This window comes from Malurus melanocephalus, unplaced genomic scaffold, assembly GCF_030028575.1.
Source record: "Malurus melanocephalus ecotype Western Australia unplaced genomic scaffold, MMel_1.1 scaffold_330, whole genome shotgun sequence".
Taxonomy (NCBI): Eukaryota; Metazoa; Chordata; class Aves; order Passeriformes; family Maluridae; genus Malurus; species Malurus melanocephalus.
Window position 1 is genome coordinate 280,161 of NW_026623562.1, and position 17,049 is coordinate 297,209.

The 17,049-nt window shown below is 39.0% G+C and overlaps 1 protein-coding gene across 1 annotated transcript in view; it reads right to left on the reverse strand.

Annotated features, from left to right (window-relative positions):
* The window catches only part of TENM3 (teneurin transmembrane protein 3), a 406,242-nt gene that overhangs the window by 169,334 nt on the left and 219,859 nt on the right, over nt 1–17,049 (reverse strand). The window lies entirely within an intron of this gene.

A 17,049-nucleotide genomic window follows, 5' to 3' on the forward strand; every position in this document is an offset into this window, starting at 1 on the left:
AGGAGTTACTTTGACAGAACTTTTTGTTTTCAGCAGCGTTTCTCAGAAAAATATGCCATTTAAAATCTATCAATATGCTTCACCTGTCAAACTTATGTCCATCTGTACAAGTTGTTTTAAAATATGCATATGCAATGACTACATCCCATTTCTGCATCTTGAAAGTATCTTAAAGTCATCATGGAGGAAGACAGATTTAAATAAAGCATTAGGATATCGTAACAATGCATTTAGTCCTTCAATGAAACACTAATTAGGCCAGAATGCAGCAGAGAAAGAGTTATCTAATTCACCCAGTGAATATATGGGTTCTTTACAGTCTGCAGTGAACACRGATTCCACTCAGAGTTAAACTGTTGGACTATTGAATAAAATGTTATGTTGCCTGTAGGTGGGGAATGTACCAGAATATGAAGTAGCTTTATTACATAATTTATGTTAAAACCAAAATTAGATTAACCTGCATGGTTATAATTCATAACTATAAATCTCAATTTAAATCAGAGGAAAAGGGGCTTTTTTTTCATCATGCAACGATTGGTTTTATGGTACTTAGTTGTGTAAGTTATGCTGGAGAGATGCTGCTCTTCCCAATGTTAAGTCTGATATAATAAATCATACTGGCATCAATAGCTTGAATTATCTTCCCTCCACTTCCCTTGTACATGGTTAGAATCATGYTAATTATTATTTTTTCTTTCACATTTATTCCATCATATAATATCTTAAATATCTCTAAACGTGTTGCTAAGTCCTAACCAGCTGGATTCCCTGTAAAGAAACGTATGACAACCTCACCACTACGTAATACTTCTACATGTCATTTATCCCTTCTTGTAGTTAACAGCATAACATATATTATTATAATTTAACGCATAGGTTTGGTTCTGGAAGGAATGTGAGAATTTACTATTAGTAAAGTAACTGCCATGTAAAAACGAAGCTTTATAGTCAGGGACATAACAAGGATGGGGAATGACATTTTACAGGGCTCAGCCTGCGAATTTGGAAATAGGGAGAGGGCACATATTCCAGTTTGGGATAAAATGCTAACAGATTTTCTTGCTACACCTTGATTTTTCACATTGCTTGCTTCAATAACCCGGATTTGTGGTTATTTCTTGATGGAATATTCAATGCATTATTTATGATATACTCAAACTGATTTAGGTAGCCATTATATTTCATTTTTTGAATAGTTCCAATAAAAAAATCTCCTTTACTTGCTTTGGAGCTCTCTAACTAGAGAGGAGAGCTACAGTAGTATGTTCCAGATGTATATGTACTGTTTGAAGCAAATCAGCATCTTAGTAGTATCTTTGGACTTTATATGCAACACTTCATACTATGCTTTCTTTCTCCTCAATTTACACTCATTAACTTTCAGGTATAACAGAGCCTTGATTGCACAAATCACAATCATACAAAATATCATGTTGCTTTAAAACATGYCATGTCCACGTCATGTCCTTATTTGTTTTGTCAATTCCCTCTCGTATTCAAATTTATTAATTRTCTCAGTGATACATGGCTAGTTGACACTGTACTGCACTGATGAGTAGCCATCTGGAACACGCACCACTTGTGTGCTCGGGCTTACTGAATTTCTCAGTGCATAAAACACAGAGTGTCAGGCATGGGGTGGAAGTGCGAGGATATTAGCAAAGCTCCCACTACTACACTCAGATGGGGACAGATCTCTGCTACTGCAAAGATCAGTTGATTATGGCTGTAACACCACCAGGAAATTATGCAACTCTTTATAAGTAAACCTAATTCTGGCAGATAGGTCTTACAATCACAGAGTCATTTAAACTGGAAGAGAACTTTCACACCATTAAGTTCAACCTTTAACTCAGCACTGCCAAGTCCACTACTAAACCATGTCTGTCAGTGCCACACCTACTTGTCTGCTAAAAACCTCCAGGAACAGAGACTCAACCACTTCCCTGGGCAGGCTGTTCCAAGTTTTGATCACCCTTTCAAAGAAGAAATTTTTCCTAATATTCAAGCTAAACCTTCCTGACACTCAGCTAGCTCATGTTCAGCTGGCTGTTGACCAGGATCTCCAGGTCCTTTTCTGCCAGGCAACTTTCCAGCCACTCCTCTCCCAGCCGGTAGCATTGCATGGAGTTGTGACCCAAGTGCAGGATCCAGCACCTGGCCTCATTGAACCCCAGGCCTCAGCCCATGGATCCAGCCTCCAAATCCCTCCAATTCCCTGTGGAATCTTCTACCCTCCAGCAGAACAACATTCCTCCCTGACTTGGTGTTGTCTGTCAGCTGATTGGTGGTTCACTCAATCTCCTCCAGACCATCGACAAAAATTTTAAACAGGACTAGTCCCAGTACCGAGACCTGAGGAACTCTACTACTGACCAGCCAACAGCTGGATGAAATTTYATTCACCACCACTCTCTGGGTCTGGCCATCCAGACACTTTTTAACACAACAAAGAGTACAGCTGTCCACACCATGGGAAGCCAGTTTCTCCAGGAGAATGTTGTGGGACAAAGTAYCAAGAACTTTACAAAAGTATTGGCAGACAACATCCACAGCCTTTTCCTCATGCACTGGGTAGGTCACTTTGGCACAGAAGGAGACCGGGTTGGTCAAGCAGGACCTGCCATTTGTAAACCCATGCTGGTTGGGCCTCATCCCCTGTTTGTCGTGTATATGATGGCACTTAAGATGATCTGCACCATGACCTTCCCTAGCACTGGGGTCAGGCTGACCGTTCTGTAGTTCCCTGGAAACTCCTTCCAGCCCTTCCTTTAGATGGGTGTCCCATTTGCCAACTTCCAGTCACCTGGACCTCTCCAGCTGACCAGGGCTAATGGTAAATGATTGAAAGTGACTGGTTGAGCTCTTCTGCCAGCTCCCTCAGTACCCTTGGGCTGATCCCCATAGCCTTGTTGGTGTCTAAGTTGCACAGCAGGTCCCTGACTATTTCTTCTTGGTTTACAAGGGCTTTATTCTTCTCTCTATCCCTATCTTCCAGCTAAGGGGGCTGGCTACCTTGAGGACAACTGGTCTTATTTTTAACGACTGAGGTAAAGAAGGCATTAAGTTACCTCAGATTCTTCCTCATCCTTTGTCACTGTTTTTTCCCCCTTCATCCAATAAAGGATGGCTATTCTCCTTAGCCCTGCTTTTGTTGCTTTCTAGTCACAAAGTTACATGGTCTACAGAAAAAAGGGAGGCAGCTATAATATGAGCCAATTTTTCACAAGAACCCTAGGCCAACCAGCTGGGACACGTATTTCTGTACAACTTCATCCAGMACCAGCAGATTTTTGCAGTGAGCTCCTCTTTGATTCCAAGTGAAAAGAGAGATAGCTATCTACACTGCCATTTATAGAATAAGCTACACATTAAGAAAAAAAAGCCTAACACATTTTCTAGAGGAATCATAAACGATGTGCACATTCCTTTCCAATTCTTCTTTTTTTACATGGAATGAAAGGCATATAAAAAATATTTGGCAATATCTCTTACTGAAGTCTTAACGAACTCATTTATAAATCATAAAAATCATTAAGTATGACAAAAGCTAATTAGATTGGTTATAACACTTTTTCCATACAGCTTAGAGGCACACAACACTAAGAGTACTTCATTCTAAGAAAACCCATAAAAAGACAACCTTCGATTTTCACCCCTTGTTCTTCTACCAGACCTCTTTTGGTACTCACCTAGCAAAACATTCTGTTGTTCTGCTTGGACTTGCTCATATTTTAAAAAAGCAAACGTTCTTTTTTTAATATGTGAATTTGATTTAACAGTATGCTATTTCTCACAGGCAAATATATAGACTTAAGAGTATTTAAATCTCATGTTTCATGTCAGTTATGAGGAAAAACATACTTTAATTTGCTGGCATTTTCATAATTGGAAAGACATGTCTTTAAATGATCTTCATGTTCTTAAAAAGAATTATCTTACATGAAAATGAGGAATAGTCTTGCAGCAAATACAGGCAAACTCCAGCAAGAGCAGATTCAATACAGCAATATGTGAAAAGTGAATACATTTGCTAAGGATATGAGTCCCTGAAGAAAGTAAAACACAAAGAAAATTGGTTGTAAGAAGAAAAAAAATGAAAATACACCTGAGCTAATAATGGATACATTAAATACATATGCACAAGTTAATTACATTAAAAAAAATTGCACTGTTCTCTGCCACGATCACTGATCTCAAAGATGGCACAAATTAACAGCTGGAAACAGAAGTGATGCCGCATATGGAAAAGGACAAGTATGGCAAGTGTAACCCACAAAAAAGATAAATAATGGGGAAGACTGCAACAGTGGACTGGTATTAATGCATAGGAATTTCTATATTAAGGCTTAACTAAGTCTAAGGCTGAGCTTCCATCAGTTGCTGTTGCCTCACACCACGGGTATGAGAGCAGGGAAGTGGAGTGGGGCTGCTGCAGAGTGTGGGGAGGACTCTGGGCAGAGCAAGGCAGAGCTGTGCCTTCAACCCCAGAGCCGCAGGCACTTCCACCCCACCACAACCCACAGATTACAGTTATGTACAAATTCCCTTCCCTTAAAAATAAWAATAATAAAAAAACCAATTTGCAACATTTAAGCTTATTTACATTGTATTATGAAGAATGAATTCAACAAATGCTCAGCTTTCCTCCTTTATAGATCATCACATGCTAGAGAAGCACTTTGTTGCAACAACACCAATGGGTGCCTGCCTGGATGAACTGCATCTCCACTAGATGTATTTTAGAGAAAATAGTGTTAGACACTTTTGGAATATGGCATTTAGGAGAAAAGTAGGATGGGAGAGAAGCAGTAGTAATGATCTCCTGGTGTTGTGGGGTGGGCAGGCTGAAATAGATGACCCAGAGTCTCTGAGGAACTCTGAAACACTTAAAATTTCATGCACTTATGAAATTTTCCCACCAGATTAAAACTCTTAAAGCACAGAGATTTTGCTGGCAATGACACTAAGAAGAAAGGAAAAACTTTGTTTTCTATTCTGATTATCAATCAGATTTTTCTGACTATAATTCATGAAGAAATGAAAACTTTCCCGAGCTAAAACATGATCTTAAAAACGTGTAGTTTTTGTTGCTTCATGAATTTCTTTAATGCAGAACTGTTGCTCATATATGTAGATTGTCCCTAAAAACCTGGCATTACCAACTCACTTCCATAAGATGTATTGCAAGTTACGTACTTTGAAAAAGTAATTTCACCATAAAAAATTGAAAGGCCATTATYTTCATCTCAATCAGGTTGCATAAATCTTATACACAACTTATATACAACTTCTGATGGCTGCTTAAAGCAATACACCAGTAGAGAGCTCTGTTTAGGCTGTTCAGTTATGGCAGAACAGTGCATTTTTCCTTTCACAGTGTTGGCAGCTCTTGTCACTGAGGCTAAAGAAAAGAAGTCCTCCATATGCATCTTARAGATACAGGAGAGTCTTATTTTGAAGTGGTAAAGAAATTCTTACTGACTTCAATGTCAGTAAGAAAACAATAATAAATTACAAATTGCAAAGTAGATATCCCTTTACTGAAATTAATGGGATTTTTGCTGGTGAGTTCATGGAAAAAAAGAAGATTTCATGCTGTATTAAATGGCACTTTTATGTCATATAAACCAAAAACATACCCCATTAGCGTGGAAAAGTATGTTATAATGGATCACTAAGAATAGCTATATATCTCCATTTGGTATTTTGCTGTACGCAACAGGACAAGGCAGGTTGCTGGGGAGGGGGGTTGTTTTTTTTTTTTTAATGAAACAGTTTAAGGTCTTTTGAATCTGGGATGAGACAGGCAGTGGTTTTTGAAGGTCAGAGAAAACATGTCTTTTGGCTAAATTAATTAGAAACCGAAACACTTTCAAACATGAAGGACACTTACAAACCTTCTGAATCAAGCTGAGATGACTCTTTGCAATCTGTTCTAGGACTTCCCAGTGTGCTGAAAGCTGTACACACTCTTGTTAAAAAGGGCACCTACACCCTCCTAACAAGTTTACAGATCGCATCCCAAAATTTCAATTTCCAGTGTATCTTATGTAGATTGATCCAAAAAAGCCCCTAAAAAATACCCCAAGCCCACATCCCTTGTAYATACAACTCTTAATGACTGCATTTTGGACCTCTTAGTCACTGTATATAACACAGTAAGTTTGTAATAAGTGATTTTTAATTTTAAACTCGTTTTTCATTATGGACTTCCTGTATGCTCTCCAACCTGTATGACTTGGCATTGGCATTTATCTCTCCGCTGGATCCTGCAGCCTTCTGCAGCCAACCTGCAGTGACAGTTATCTCTTAATTAATACTCTACATGCAAATGGAACTACCAAAAAGTGCTGTTGCATAGCATACAAGGAAATATTATTTATAACCAACACAGTTTTTTTTATCTACTTATATCAGTTGACCACTGTGGCTAGTGTGACGATCTCCCCAAGGAAATACATGCACAGTCTTACAAATATATACACATATATAAATCCATCTTTAGTGAAAAACACTGCAGTGAGAAAGAAGAAACTACGTGCCAAGAATTCTTTTAAAATTAAATGCTTTCAAATGCATAGAAAGTATGCTTGATGATCTACTGTGGATTTTCCATTTAATTGTTTGTGTTTTGCTTTATTTGTAAGCATAATGGATAATAACCCTTTTACCCATGAATTGAGAGGTGTACTTTTGAAGTTTCAAATCCTTCTGAGTGCTGAGAACTGTGCCTTCATGCCAACTTTAAACACAAATGACATCTCCTTTTCCCAGATTTCCTTGAAATCTTAGTGCTTCTAAAGCAAACAGAAGTATTATGTTGACCTGTATTTTAACTCACAAAGTTGCACCTACTTCTATGGACTATGAAACCTAAAACTCCACAAGACTATAATCAAAGGACACTGATTTGAAAAACAAAAGTAATCCATCAGAAAGCAAGATAAATACTGGCCTGAAATATTGTAATTTGTGGTTTTCCCCCTCCCTTTCTCGGATGTGTAGTATAATAACCAGTCTGTAATATAAAACTGGTAATTATATTCTGGAAAAGAGAAAGACTTCTTAAGAAAAACAGTTATGCATTAGAACTGACACTCATTTCTGAAGCAAACATTTTGTTTGAAGCATTTTGGGTGTTTCAAAAAGTTAACAGCTGCTGCTCAGCAGATTGTTAAATGAAAAGGAGTGCCCTGTTCTTACAAGGGTCAGACTGCATGACCACAACAGCTCCTTCTTCAATCTTGAGCTCCTCTTTGCTTTAGATAGGAGTTTTGTCTGTAAAGAAATTGCAGAATCTGAGCCTTAACTGACACATTATCCTAACTGAAATGCATAGCTCTTATATTTAAAAAAAGTTACTATTATCATTTTCAAAAGGAATCACCTTATAAATACAGAGTAAGGTGCAGAGCAAAGGTCTTCTCACCTAGGCAGAAAGTTCATAAGCTTAACTAAAACCTCAAGCATCTCTAGCATTCAGGTTTTATTTTTTTAGGAGCCATTCTGCACAATTCAACTGATTCTTCCACTTTATTTTCCCCAATATTAATTAAAAGTGGGCAGGCAAAATACCAKAAGGGAAACAGAGAGCTTTTTCTGCAAGAGTGAAAATCTTCATTTTACTCARGAAATCATTTTAAGTGATAGGTCTCTGTATTTTTGGAAGAAAATTCCTCTTTTTCTGGGGGGTGGGAGCGCAGTTTGGACAGAAGCAAGCTGAAATCAACTCCAGATTGCAAAATATTCTGATTAACTCCTATCTCCACTTGAGACGTAGAAGTTCTCACATGAAAGTGTCACCTCTCCACTTAGAGCATCTGCTGGGATTCAGACTCCTCTGCCTGGTGATAGGAGCCTCATACAGCACAGCCAGGACAAGAAGACACCAGCTCAACCACCGACCCAGCTGTACAAGTCACACACTCAGAGTTCTGGCCCAGCCAAGCACAACCTGCAACCACGTGCAAGCCCTGGCAGCCAGCACAGAGTAGCTGGAGCGTCACAGCCAGGTCTCCAAGGGTGCACTGCGCTGTGCACGCAGGGAAGCTCCCGGGGTCCCCATCTGCATCCTGTGTAACTTGGCCCCAGACCTGGCCCTTTCCTAGCACAACATTTGGTGTCTGCTCAAACATGGCTAAGTTGTGGAGGTGCACAGTCACTCTCCATGCAAGCATATGCACAGCCACACACCTATGCAACACAATGCATAGGCCAATGACTTTTGCCTCAGTCGTAGCTCTACRTGGCTATGCACATCTGCCTGGCATTGCTGCTTCACTGACCATTACATGTSATCAGAGAAAGGGCAGGAGAGATCTCTTGACTAGTGCAAATGTGCAGCCAGTCATTCTCTCTACTCCCTATTCATCAATTCACATGCAAAACAAACTAAGCATCACACAGTGCCGTAAGAAAGAAAGCAGCCCTTCTCAAAAACCTGCCAGGATTTTCATGTTCAAAACCCCCACTCTATAAACACTCCGCAGACACAAGCTAAAACCAGGAAAAAAACCCACCAGGTTTTTGGGTTTTTTTTCCTGCATTTCCAGAAATGGAACCAAGCATCAAAAATGGAGCAGCTGGCACGTACTATAATCCAAGCAGGAAGGATAGCCACACAGTCTGTGTGTCTCTTATTCGCTCAGCAATGATGCTGAAGTGTTTACCAACTTTCCACTCTCAACGCYGACCTTTGTAAAAGACTGTAGTTTTTCTGGATGCTGATACTCTTTCAGATGGCAATTCATAAAGAGTAATCACCTGTAAAAGCAAGCTTTGAAGAAATCCTTCTTTGTTCTYCCTATCCATGACTTTTTATTATTAGAGGTGAAATGGATTGAGCCATGTCACATCTGGTTTATCATTCTTCTCACATGAATCAGTGGTAGTCGATGCTYTTTGTATTTTCACAGTTGCTTTGGGCTAAATTAGGGTGGGCAGAAAATATCTTTTTGGAATAGGACAGGAAATGCATCTTGAAGAGAACAAGAAAACTTGAAAGTTTTATTGGAAGAGAGTGGGAGAGAGGCTTCTTAAAGAGGAAATAAATCTTCTGAGAATGATTCACAAATCATTCAGTTTTTATAATCAGATAATTTCCTACCTTCATTCCTCCCACCCCTGTAAGAAGTAGTCTAAAGAGGGATGAAATCAAATACTAATTAATTAAATTTGGTTTTCTTAATTCTACTGGGTCCTATATGAGAAAAGCAGTCTAAGCAATGACAGGGATACCAGTTTTACCTACTTTTGCTACCAGCATGGCCACTGCCTTGCAGTCTGCCATAAAGGGAACAACATCTTTAAAAGAAAACATCCAGAGAAGCTCTTAATGACATTAAATTGCTTACACTTGCAGACCACAGAATAAGACTTGTTTTTCTCAGAAGGAAACATAGCAATTTAAAGAGATTTTGATAGATGTGAACAAAGCGAAACAAACTGCTGAAAAAGTGTTCTATAAACCTTATCTACAAAAAAAAAAAAATCTTATTTTTTAATATTCACAAGAATCACAGAATATTCTAAGTTGGAAGGAACCAGCAAGGATGAACAAGTCCATCTCATAAATGGCCCATATGGGGATCAGACTTGTGACCTTGGTGCTATTAGCACCATGCCTTAGCCAATTAGTTCTTTTAGTGTAGTTATTTACATGCCTATCAGTTGCATTTTTTTTGATCATAGCTATTTCAAAAGATCAGGGCTGTGGCATTGCAAAAGAGGAGGAGAAGGAAGGATACAATGACTTTTGCTATCTTCACCAACCTCTGCAAGCTGCCCCAGTTGCCAGCACATGCTCCCCAGTGAGTTCCATTTGCCTCCAAGCACAGCTCTGCAGGGACCAACACGATGTCAGGCAGCCATCGGAATGAGAGCACTGCTGCCAGAGCCTTCCACATGCACTAAAGCACCATGCTGCTGCACCCTGCCTTTTCCCAATAAACTGCAGCAAACCAATAAAATCTCCCATAAAACTCAAGAACCACGCCATGTCTACAAAAGCACACATTTAGCAATGAGAAAGGAGAAAGCGGTCCTGCCAATGAAACATCAAACTTACCTAAGCAGTGGTGAAGTCTTGAAGGGCCTGAAGGTAACACCACTGAAATAGGGATTTCTTGTCAGCTCCTTGTTGCCCTGTTTTCAAAAGCCCTTCCCTTCCTGCAGCACTTTCAAGTTTTGTTTCTCATTAGGGCTTTTTTCTGCTATGTTAAATGTAACTCCTTAACAAAGGAATTTTGGGTAAGGGCAGGAATTAGAGAATTCCCAGAAAATTACTGACTGTTGTCTCACACAGTACCACTCTCACAAGCAACAGGACATTTACTGGACATTGATGTCTCATTACATCAGTATGTAATTTATTTCTCTGCTGGAAGAGAACTTATCAGTTTTGCCCATGTGGAGAAAATGTTTCTACTTTAGAAACAAATAGACCACCACAGGCAAGAGGCTGGAAAGCTTAAATGAAAACCCCCTGCATGATCACTGAAGTCAGCTCACAACCAAAGCTGCTAGCTAAGGCATCAGTGTCAAAATGGGCCAGAGGTAGCATTTTGGAGGCAGATTTTTGACAAACCCTGATCTCTTTGAGGAATTATTTAGAAAATGAGAGCAATAAAAACTGTAGGGTACTGAAAACCATGAGAAAGACGGATTTTTTATTTAGGTGTCTCTGGAAATTCAGCATTAAACACAAAACCCACATCAACAAAGTCCCTTATTTTTGCCTGAAGATGTAAAAATTAATGCTTTTGCTGGTGAGAAAATTTTGCAAAGCACTACGGAGTTGCATATTCTTAGTCACTCTTCCACCACAATAAATTATTGCTATCTAAAGTAGAATATATTTTAACTAGTTATATAAACACATTATTTGATAGCTTTTAATTTTTTAACATTTTATCAGTATTTACACTTGGCAGGACTGAGCAAGCGCTCTAGCTACACGCATAATTTAAAACCACAAATTTCAAATTGGGCAGGTTATCCATTCAAGTTTAAAAGAATACAGACTTAACAGTTCTTAAAAAATAAACAAACATGTTAGCATAGGTAGGTCAGAAAATGCTGAATGGAGGTAAATAAAATCTCTTTGGCCTCAAACTAAACATGGAAAATTTCAGTCCAAAAGAGCTTTTCATGAAGTTATGAGCTAATGAACAAAAGGGGGTTCTAATAAAGTTTCATGAAATATTAGCTGTAAAATCCAGAAGTAATAACATAATCTTTATTTCTGTGCCAACTCAACCACTTCAGAATAGTAAAAACCAAAGTAAAGTAAACCACACCAGTTATTGTGAAGAGGGTTTATCTCAATGAAAATAGAAAAGACCCAAAAAAACTGGGCCAAAACACAYATAAGGAAAATTCCAAAATAGAGAAAATACTTGTTTATGTCTGACTGGAGCCAAGGATAACAAACCCTCTTTACCAAACTGCTTCCAGAATCCTTGGGCCTTGGTCCAGGGACAAGGGACACGTCAGCTGGGCCATCCATATCTGCTGGCAGGCAGAGATTATCTATCTCTTTGGAAAGAGCTGAAAGGAAATTGTTGTCTAGGTGTTTTGCAAATTCTAAAACAACTGCWCCTCAGCTAAACAGTAGGATTGCTAGTAGAAGCTGTAAAAGTCTCTGATTTCCTGAAAAATTATTAATGTTGGAGTATTCTACTTTAAAGATGCCCCCCTCAGTATCAGTTAAAGCTGCCAGATAAAAACCACTTATGACACAGAAAGCATTTAAAGGACTTGGCGTGGAAGCCCTGTCCTGTAAAACTAGAATTCCCCATATACTTTATGGCACTTGCTTTCCAAGACTATCCACTCACTCCCATCACTCTTCATGAATATCTACTGCCAAAACATCTACCAATATAATTACTGATAAGAAAASACATGAACAAATTTCTTACTTGACTAGGTTTTTTTTCCCCTCTGAAAAAGACACTTCTTAACAGGTTCTTGGAAAAGATTACATTTGTATTCACACAATGCCGCTTTTATAAAAAGATGTAATGCAACCAATTATGAGAGCAGCTCCTAAAAAAGCCACCTAATGGCTTGACTTGGTCTGCATTAATATCAACACWAAGTAATTTTATATGATGCTTGATAAAGCAGCACTATGTAARGAAGACATTATGCAGAAGACTTAAACAGACTCATTCTGAAAGGATCAGACCTTATAAAATACAACTTATAAGCACGGAGAAAAAAGCAACACAGAACTGAAATCAGGTTTACCCGCATTTCATTAATTTTGTCCTTGGGCATGTTAATGCCTAAAACACATGCAATTTTCTGATGCAGTTGCTGTAACTACATAGAACTTAGCATTCTGCACTCAAAATGCCATGGTTTCTATATGAAGAGATAAAGACAAAGGAATAGTGTTTGCTCTCTTGCTCAGTTATTTGAGATGCCTTTTTTCCTATTTTGTTTGTATTTGTTATTTATGTTTGAGGTATGGTAGTGGTCCAAATACTCATGTATTCTGACACAGTTACCATTTAATATGTGTTTCTGAAGCAGTTACAGCCTGCAAAGGCRATTCTTGGTCAGACTCTTTACATGCACAAGCAGAAAACTAATCACAGGACACTTCAGAGTCAGAGCCTGTGAACAGAGAAAGCTGTTAATCAATGCAGTTTAATACAAACCCCTCAGCCACACTGATGTTAAGATTATGTGTGCTGAGGTGAGCAGGCAGTGATATTAACAATCATACACAAATTTATTCTGAATAAAAATGATGCATCAGCCCATAACATTCATCAACCCATACAAACTCCCAGGAATCCAACTTTCACTGCAAGTGTCTTTTTAGATCCATTTATTTCAGAAGATGCGGTATGAAAGATGGCATAATAAGTTTTACTATGTTTTACCATAAATGACTCATACATCATTCCATTTGAAAGAAAAAATCCTAACATGCAATATAATATGTTACTGCAGCTGTTCTATGGGAATAACAACATATCCATTTGGAAGGAAAATACATTTATGAAAATGCCTGATTAGCAGAAAAAGCAGAAAACAATTCATTATAAATAATAATACACAACACAACTGCTTTATTTGACATTTTGATGGTTACAGTCTCTTTTCATGGAATCTATTGGATTAAAAAATGCATTCAGCTCTTTCCCTCCCTCCCCCAGCTCAAACTAGTCTTCACTGATGTTATCCGTAAAAAAATCCAAAAAAATAGACTTTGAAGGAGGGGCTGTCATGCGAGTTGAATGTAAAGTTACTGGACAGAGTGCACCAAATTATCTTCTTACTTCAGGCATCTCCTWCCAGAATCCCAGTTCGAGGGCAGAAATGCAAGTTCTCCCTCCTTTTTTGCTTTGCAAAATACGGTATTTTTATCTTGCATGCCTCCTATCCCCCCWACAAAGGTTATGAACTGAATGCTGCAAAGCTGGAAGGCAATAAACCTCTGAGAACTGCACAACATAGATGAAGTCAAGGCAGTGCCACCGACATCGAAGATCTCCTGCAAACAAGGCTCCCCTATGTCTTGGCCTTCCCTTTTACAACCAAGGAAACCTCTACCTCTGCCTTCTCCCCTCTTATCTTTCCTTAGTCTTTTACTTAGTTAATGGACACTCCTTTTATTTTCCTGTACATTATAATTAAAAAGTTTCAGACAACTTTTCTGTTACAAATTCATTAACTTATTCCACTAAAAAAATATCAAGACAAGACCAGGTTGGCTTGTTGAATGTAGCACTAGTTAATGRATGATGCCATTTAATGTAAACCACTAGCATACTAAAATCAACTTCCAAATAAATATTTTTAGACTTTGGGACACATACATGGAATAACATAAAGGCACAGGTAATACTGGTAATGCCATTGCTTACTTTTCATGAAAGCAAACTCAAGACATATTTAAAAAACAATGGGCTAAGTAGAGACAGATGGGCAGTTCTTATGGATTGTCCCACAACCACTCACCACTAAAAACTGCAGACTCTTAAACATAAGAAGACACCCDGAATCTACCTTTATTCCCAACTACTGAAGAGGCAGATCAGATGGTATCCCCAACTTTTGGGCCATGTAAGGGAGAAAAACAAGTGGAGACAGCAGCTAACCAGTGAAAAGACATTTGAATGTTTTGCTTGATTCGGGCCAGAGGATTAAGTCTGGGTCTCCTACCTTCCAGGTGAGKGCCCCAGCTAATGAGCCTGCAGCTAATAGCACAGCAACTTGTTCTCCCTCTTCTTTTTCATTAAAATCTCTGAAGAACTGTGTTTAGTTCCTCATCAAGACGTATGCCAAGCCTGCTAAATTTTTCATGACACTGAATTCTTGTTCCCCTGCCAGCCCTAGTTATGTGTGAACATTTCAGGCTCCCTCAGGCATTTATTTTACTAGAGTCCTGAAATACTTAAGTCTATTAAGACCTAAAATAAACAGGCAAAAAGGAGGAATCTGCTGGTTTTCCCTCCACTTTACATTTTAAGACGGCAGTACCTACACCAGTGAAGTTTAGAAATTAATCTCACTTTCACTAGTGTAACAATGATACATTTGGCAACAAACCCATCAAGCCATGTCAGCTACCACAGTAGGGTTCAGCTCCACACCACAGCAGGAACAGCACTGTCTGCAGGCTGTAAAGATCCAGCCAAATAGGGTGGATCCAGAAAAGCTGGATTTACTAAACCCGCACACAATGACTATTCTGCATGTGCACTACGTCTGGGTTTGTGCCCAACAGAGTCCCTGCCTGCTCCCTTGCTGCCAGGAAAGAGGGCAGCTGGGAGCAGACTATGACTGAAAAATAACTCACACAACTTGGCCTTGGTTACCCTCCTCACCAAAAGCCTTTCTGGAAAAGAAAGTGTGATGGCTGTGAGCTAGGCTGGCCTGCTGCTGTGTGTCGAAGAAGTGGGAGCTTGAGCAAAAAAAGGCCAATCATCAAAAGAAGTCAGCCAGGCCTTGAAGGGCAGAAGACAACTGACTGAATTAACTGCTGGGTTAATCACACAGGCTTCCTATCACATAGGCTGTGAGCTGTGCCTCCCTAAATTCCCTGAAAGAACACTYAGCAAATTCCCTACATAAAATACCTGGATTTTAAGTCACCTACTGAAATAATTTTATGGTCACTCCCAGTATATCTGTGCTTTCTGTAGCTGCTCTCTCTGTAGGAGGTCTGAAAAATGACCAAGCTTTGTTACTAATCTTGAGGTCTCTTATTCCCTACAGAAACTCCAACAACACCTCCACCCGCAGCGCTTCATTATTATTGCTATAGTCATTGGCATTACCTACTTAGAAAGGAAGTATAAATGGCCAATTTGTGGTCAGAAAATATCATGCCTGATACCAGATCTAAGGATGAATATTGTTGTCTGAGCAAAACTCCAGGCAGGTGTGAAAAAGTACAAATGGATATACACAGTGTCATGTTGGACACGCTGTGTACAAAGAAAGCAATGTTAGTACTCAATCAGCTATCATGACTTGCTGRTATGCACAAATCTACAGCTCATGCCTGTCCCTGGCATATCCTCAGAAATCTCCCAAAGASCAGACCATCTTCTACATAATACCTCTTATCATCCTTAAACTCCCACTTTTCTGCTTTTTTTTTCTTTTTTTAAGCAGTATGCTTCTTCTTCAATGTCTATTTTGTTTGAAACAAACTTTTAAARTCCTCTTGTTAAACAGTTTCTCTCCTACATTAAATTATTTTTATATAGATGGTAGTTCTCAGGAGACCCATGTTGAAGATTCCTATAATGAACTAGATTTAACATGGGTGTAATATGGCCCTGTAATCCTAGCAGGTGATCCTGCCTGAAAGCACAACCTAAGACAGAAGGCCTCCATGTTTGTTGTCATTCAGACCTGTGAGGGATTTTTTTCCTCAATACAAAATCTGACAGCAGGATCTCGCCAATGTCCAAGCAATTTGGAGTGCTGATACCCAACTCGTTCCTTGCTCTGATACTCCCAAGATACTTCGCAAAGAGAAATCATTCAGAAGGCAAAACCCAGAGGATTTCTCTAGACATTATGAATACAGTGGGGAGAAATGTGGGGAAGTCTTCCTGAAGCCTGCAATTCTTTAAAGTGCATATACTTACTTCTGAAAAAGTAGGGTTGGATTAGAACTTGGCAATTCTTTTACACTGTATTTCCTTGAGCTAGTGAAGAACTATGATGATACTTCAGTTTTCTGGTCTGACCACAATAATTAACAAAAGTGAAAGAACAGGAACAAAATCATTATCGAGCAGTTCTATATAAGTCCCATATAAACAGCTCTCAGTTCTACAGGTAAATTTTTATTTAATCTCTGCCCGCCAAACTGTTTAAACTAAAGGCACACCATGTTAGTTCCACATATTATTTGCAATTTATTTTACGTCATTTACATTACCTAGTGATTTTTGCCCTGTTTTTCTCTCTCTTACCTCACCTACTTTCACCTTGACAAACTGAAAACATGGCAACATAAAAACTGTTTCTTTCTATAACTAGCAAAGTACTTAAGCATAACTGGAAAAATGCTGTAATCCCAGTTACAATGGTATTCTTTTCTCATTCCTCCAATACGAGCATAATGGGAGTACCAGCTTGAGTGGTGATGAATTGTCTGTGATGAATCATACCTCGTGCCCCTGAATGCCCATGGCAGAAGAAAAAGAGAATCAGTCATTTCTCCCACTGAGGACTGACAGGATGTGAAACACAGAGTAGAGTGAAGTTGGAAGATCAGAGCTGCCAGTTTTTACATCATATGGGACTCTATAAAGGACCACAAAGCCCATTTCTGTAAGATAAAAACACAAGAACAATCTCTTGCTCTGCCTCCACGGACTGAGTGGGACAAAGCTTTCCTCAGCAGAGCTTTGTGGTAAAATCATGGCTAGGCTTCTGCAGATACCTGAGAAGCTTTACTGCCTTTCGCTTTCAAGAAGCAAAAGGACCTGCTGTCAACGATTTCACCACAATATTCTTCTACCTTGTGGGGTAAGAACTCCACTTAAGGGAGTTAAAAGGTCT